Raw genomic sequence first — 5,790 nt, forward strand, 5'->3', positions numbered from 1 at the left:
TCAGTGTCCTTGTCTCCCTCCCTTTGGACAAATGATTCTAGGAAGCCTTGCATTTCCATGATGGTATAGTGCCTGTCACCATTTCTGTCTCTCACGCTGGTCCTTGGACATGTAGGTGTAGTGGATCGTGACAGGGAAAATCTGGGATAGAAGTTATTTCTTCCCAGAGTCATGTTCTGTGGCCTCCCACACTGAGGTGTCCCACCCAATACCTGACAGGTGGGGAGCCATTGGCGACAGCAGCGAGGATTGCAGCCACTAGGGGGAGCTTGCCTTGGCCAAGACCTCCACCCTGGGTGCCATGATGCTCCTTGTAGATTTGCCTCCATCACTAGCTAGGGCTGACTAATCAAGCACAACACCATGGTGCTGGCCGCAACACAGTGGACCAAGCAGCTGGCCTCTTCTTCGACACTAATCTAGGAACACTGTCCTCGGTGTCCACCTCCTTTGGAGGTGAATAGGAAATACACACCCCTGTACCCCCAGACTGGTGCCTGCTTGTTGGTCTCTGCAGGGAGTCTGACCTTTTATGGCACTGATGATTTAGGGTGGGGGTTTCTGGCAACACCTGGCATAAGCCCAAATCAAAGCTACAGACCACCAGCAAGCACCAGCTCCTTCCCACAGCAGCTGAGACGTGAGGGTGAGGAATGAGTGAGCCATTCTTAGGTCTAAGGCATTGTAGGGGGGCATCAGCTAGGCTCCCAATCCCATCCTTGGGGATAAATGTATTGTGGGACCTCAGCTTCTGGACTGAATTAAGAACATGTAGACTTTGACCTGCTGAAGGAAGTGGAAACAGCAAGTTACAGTGGGTGACAGGCAGCTCCCTAGGTATCTGAGCCCTCGTTTGGGGTACATGAGATGTGTGGGCCCCTTGTGACTGAAGGTGGGGTTTCAGTACACCCCAACAAAGGAAATGGAAGCACAGGATTTATGACTTACAGAGCCCAGAACAAGAGGGCACAAGGACCCAGGGAAGGGCAGGCCTCCATCCCACATTCGCAATGATCAGGACATAGAAAACAGGGTAGCAAGTACAGGATTTCTTGGGAGCGGATGGGGCTGAATTCGCTAACTTTCACAGGCTCACCTCTGTGTTATTCTAGAAGGTGCTTGGGAAACCAAAGTGGGAACCCTAGGCAGATTCTTATCTACAGTTAAACTCACTGAAAAGTAGGCAAGAGAAAGAGAGCAGGGATTCACCTTTCCCGGTCTCCCTCTGGATGCCAGAGTCATCCATAGACACTTGTGCCTACCTTTCTGATTGATTTATGGGGTGCTCCTTTCAGCTTCATGGTCTCAGTCTCCCACATTTGGAAATTTGCTCTCCAGAGAGGCACAGCTTGCGCTAGGTGGAACCTAATGGCAGTCCCCTTCCCTCACAGCCCGCAGACACCCCCGTGTGGACAGGCAGTATGGGTGGGTGGTAGCCCTCCATTATCCTGAGCCCACACGGGACTGGGGGAAGACAGATTACCTGGAGAATGAGAAACTTTTCAGTCCACAACAGCGTAGTTTTGGAGAAAACTCATGAAGTTGCCAATAAAGGAGCTTGTGTCAACTTCTCTTAATTCTGGAACCAGACATTTCCGCTCAAGACACAGCTCTGACTCAGGTCCTCTTCCCAGAAACTAAGGCTCAGTTTGGGCTCTTACAGGCTTAAAAACTACATAAAAGCCAGAAGCATGCAGTTTTCAAGTTTTATTTCAGAGTGCTGGTCGGTGACCCATGAGAGACCTGGTGTCAGAGCTGTGATGTGTCTGAGGACCCCTGTGTCTCCCCCAGACCCTTGGAAACGTGGATGTCAGCTGTGCCGCCTCAATACTGTATTTTTACAGATGCACCAGATGCATTGTCTATAGTTGTTCAGGGGTCTGGAGGCTAAATTATGGATTGTCTTCTCCAAAAATCTCTTCCTTAACTTTCTCTGTGTTTATAGTTCTGACATTTCCAGAAACAACAAAGAGGAATGCAGCTATTATGGCATAAATGTGACCAAAACCCACTCTGAGATATACCATGGATTCATGACTTTGCCTGACTGGCTGAATTCTTCTGGGAGGGGTCCACAGTCTGTGCTCCCACCAGTGCCTTGACCGTGCACCATGGAGGATCCCAGCCTGTGTGGCTGTGGCAGTTCCTGTTATGGTTGCACATCCCTCTGTGACTGCATTTCTCTGGGATACAGTCATAATTCAGCTGAGCCCCACTGCCAGTGCAGTAGGTATCCCGACAGAACTATCCAGGAGCACAAGAAGTACCAGTTCTCACATGAGGAATCTGGGTTGTTCCTGTGCTACGATGTGAATCCAGCCCCAAACATGAGAACCCTGGATCTCAGACAGATGGAATCCAACATGTTCTTGCAGCTGAGGGAGATGTGTGACATTCCTACACTGCAGCCTTCCACACGGCACGCCTGTAGGGGAACAGGTTCAGCGTTGACTTCCCCAGGGTGTTCTGCGGTGTCCATGTCGGCTGCCTTTGTGATTTATGGTATAGCAGACATCTTCACCTTTCCCAGAATTTCTGCCAAAGCTTTCTTGGCAGTGAATAGTGCGGTCAGTGCATTTTCCATGATAGCAGCAGCCCTCTTCAGTGCACCCGGTTCCATCTTGCATATGGAAGTCACAGGGTACGCCAAGGACACCCCATGGCAGAACTCTGGAAGATCACGTATATTTTGGATTGGTCTGCAGAGTGTCCTAGCAGCGGAGTTGGTGCAGTCTGTATAGCATCTGCCTGTATTCCATTTGCCCCCAGGGGTTCAGATACAATCACGCATACAGCCTAGATTGCTGTAGCACTGGTTGAATGAGCCGCAGTCACACTGCTTTCCTGGATCCACTATGTAGTTTCCATAGTGATAGTGGGTCAGGCTTTTATTTAAATGCACCAGTTCAGTGTTGAACATGCACTTGCCTGTTCCACAATTCATTATGTGCTGCATATGAATGAAGGAACAGTTACTGAAAGCTTCCATTATACCAGTTAGTTGGGTCCTAAGGCAGCTGGACCTTTTTTGGCAAGCACATTCATCAGTGTCAATGCACGAGCCACAATTTCTTGCCATCTGATGTGTTGGTATGACAGAAAAGAGTAAATAATGTCTGCCTAAATAACCCAGAATGATGGCATATAAGCCATTGGTGGATGGCATATAGAATATACAACTGGACTGCCATGAACCTCATGGGGCCCATCTCAAATCACATTAAGGGTGAATGTGTTTTAAGAAATCGAAAATACTTTCATTCATACTATTGAAGAGGAAAAAAAATGGGCTCTGATGCAACACATAATTGCCTGTGTGAGCTTGATGTCTCTCACTCTAAATGACCATGAAACCAATAACTTACATCAATAGCATGAAATATGGACTCAATTAAGCTAACTAGCCTTACTAGGAATTGGGCACTTTTTTCCACGTGGTTAACACACTATACATTGTTTTGAAACTGAAAGCAAGTCCTTTGAAAATTCTGTGATGGGATGAACAGAACTTACTAGAGATCCTTGGGGCTGCACTGGCATTTCCTTGAGGAACAGGGGGTCCCCTGTCCTCCTTATATCCCCGGTTATAAGTAGGTCCCATTGCACAGATGTCTGCGACTATGTGAGAAACAAAGTGTTCAAACCATTGGAAATCACCGAGGGGTCTCATATCATAGGCAAGTTAATCCAACTTCATGATATCTTCAAGGCTGCCATAGCCTGTGTCAATTGTGACCATGGAAAAAGGAATCTCCTTCAGGTAGCTGAGGTAGTAACAGTCTGGAGGCATGAAGGGGTAGTCCACCTGCAAGGCTCCCTGAGCATCCTGAGTCATCATCAGCAGAGTCTGGACCAAAAGAGTTTCTTGTGCCGCATGTACATAACATGTCTCTTGCCCCAAAACGCAGGCTATAGGACAGACAGCCAGGCATCTGAATGCCCTTGCTGTGGTGCGGCTCCTTCTTGGGAATTACCACCTCAGAGGAGATGTAGCGCCATGAGGGATGCCCTTGAGAACCCTGCACAGGAGCCAGCACTGCCCAGAGTGCAAAGAGCAAGAGGGGCGCCCTCAGGGTGACCTGGCCCTCTGCCAGCCTCATGCCCCTGCTCAGAGACATCTGCCAGTGAGAATGGATAAATGGAGGATCCTCAGCAAAGCCAGGTCTAGACCATCAGACAGAATAGAGGGCTGTGCCAGGTGGCCAGCACCCTGTACCTGGGGGCCCCCTGTGGGGTTCGGCAACAGTCCCAGGGTGTGGCATTGGGTGACCCTGCACATCAGTTCGGCTGGGGTGGATGTGGGAGGGGCAGGTGGGCCATGGTCAAGAGTGGTCACATGGACATGGGTAGGGATTTGGACCCAGAGGCATGGCTCTAGTCAACACCTTCAATCTTTCCTCCAGCTACTTGCATATGGGTTATGCAGTTATATTACCCTTAACTTCTCTATCAAATCCATGTCCTGTGGTACTGCTGGGTCACTTTCTTTGGATGACTACTTTTTCTCATTACAGAGACCACTGCTTTTGCTTCCTTGTGATGCGGAGGTAAACATTGTCAATTTTACCTTTAGGGGTGATGCTAAAAATCTCTTTGTAGTTTTGTGTGTCTTATTCTCCTTGGCTATTAGTTTGTAAGCCATTTGATCCTTTTGGTTTTTGCTTTGAAGGTTCCTCTGAGTTCACTGAGGAAAACATTTGTCAGTATTCTGAGTGATGATTGGTGAACTGCAAGGTTGTATTTTAGTATTTTCTTATGCCAGCTGGGGAGAACAGAAAGTACTGCTGACCATGTGTGAGCCCCAGGGGTTTTCTCCTCTAATCCCTTATGGGGGTTCTTTCCTGGCCTCTGGCAGTCTCCTCCCATGTAGTTTGGTTCTCTCTTCAGCTGGAGATGGAGGGGAGTTGAGGTTACTTTGGCAGCTTGCACCATGGAGTCTGCCCATGATCAAAAGATGGTATTGACCATGGCACTGCCTTGTTTGTTTAAGTACCCTCTACTGCTTTAAAACGCCCTGGGTCAGGGAGAAACCTCAGAGGTGGCGTTTGGACAAGAGTTTGCCTTTTCCCCAGTGGCTGGCCTTCTGAATATAGCTCAAATTCCTTTGCCACCCAAACTAAAACTTTGAACATTGACCTTTCCAGCAACAGGCAGCTGAATTTGGGTTTTGATAAAAATGAAATGGAGAGTGGAATGGCAGTTGCCAGGGCCTGGCAGGGAGGGTCAATGAGGAGTAGATCTCAAGGGCTATGATTTTGTGTTATGCAAGATGACAAGTTTTAAAGGGGTCTCCACATCATTACCCCTGTAATTATCAATACTGTAATGTATGGTTAAAATTTTGTGAAGAGTGTGGGTCTCATTTTCAGTGAGATCTTACCACAATATAAAAGTGGAAGACACGAGTTTTGCTTCTCACACAACAGTGTGCTGAACTGCATGGACACACTCTACTGATAATTTGAAAACAATTAAAAAAAACTTATACGTTTTGGAAACTAACCCTGAGGATATGTCATTTACAGATATCTTCTTCCATTCCATAGGTTGCTTTTTTGTTTTGTTGATTGTTTCCTTCACTGTGCAGAAGCTTGCTATTTTGAGATAGTCTCTCTCTATATATAATTTTCTTATATTATATTAATGTAAATTCAAGTCTGTTAACATACAGTGTATTACTGATTTTAGGGGTAGAATTTAGAGAACCATCGCATACATATAACACCCAGTTCTCATTTCACCCAGTGCCCTCCTTAATGGCCACATGCCATTTAGCCCACCTCCCCCACT

At 47.4% G+C, this 5,790-nt stretch overlaps 1 pseudogene; it reads right to left on the reverse strand.

Annotated features, from left to right (window-relative positions):
- Positions 1–1,892: 1,892 nt before the first annotated feature.
- On the reverse strand, positions 1,893–4,118 carry LOC128772878 (disintegrin and metalloproteinase domain-containing protein 21-like; annotated as a pseudogene).
- Positions 4,119–5,790: the final 1,672 nt, after the last annotated feature.

Source organism: Panthera pardus, unplaced genomic scaffold (assembly GCF_024362965.1).
Source record: "Panthera pardus isolate Hobbes unplaced genomic scaffold, ASM2436296v1 HiC_scaffold_24, whole genome shotgun sequence".
Lineage (NCBI taxonomy): Eukaryota > Metazoa > Chordata > Mammalia > Carnivora > Felidae > Panthera > Panthera pardus.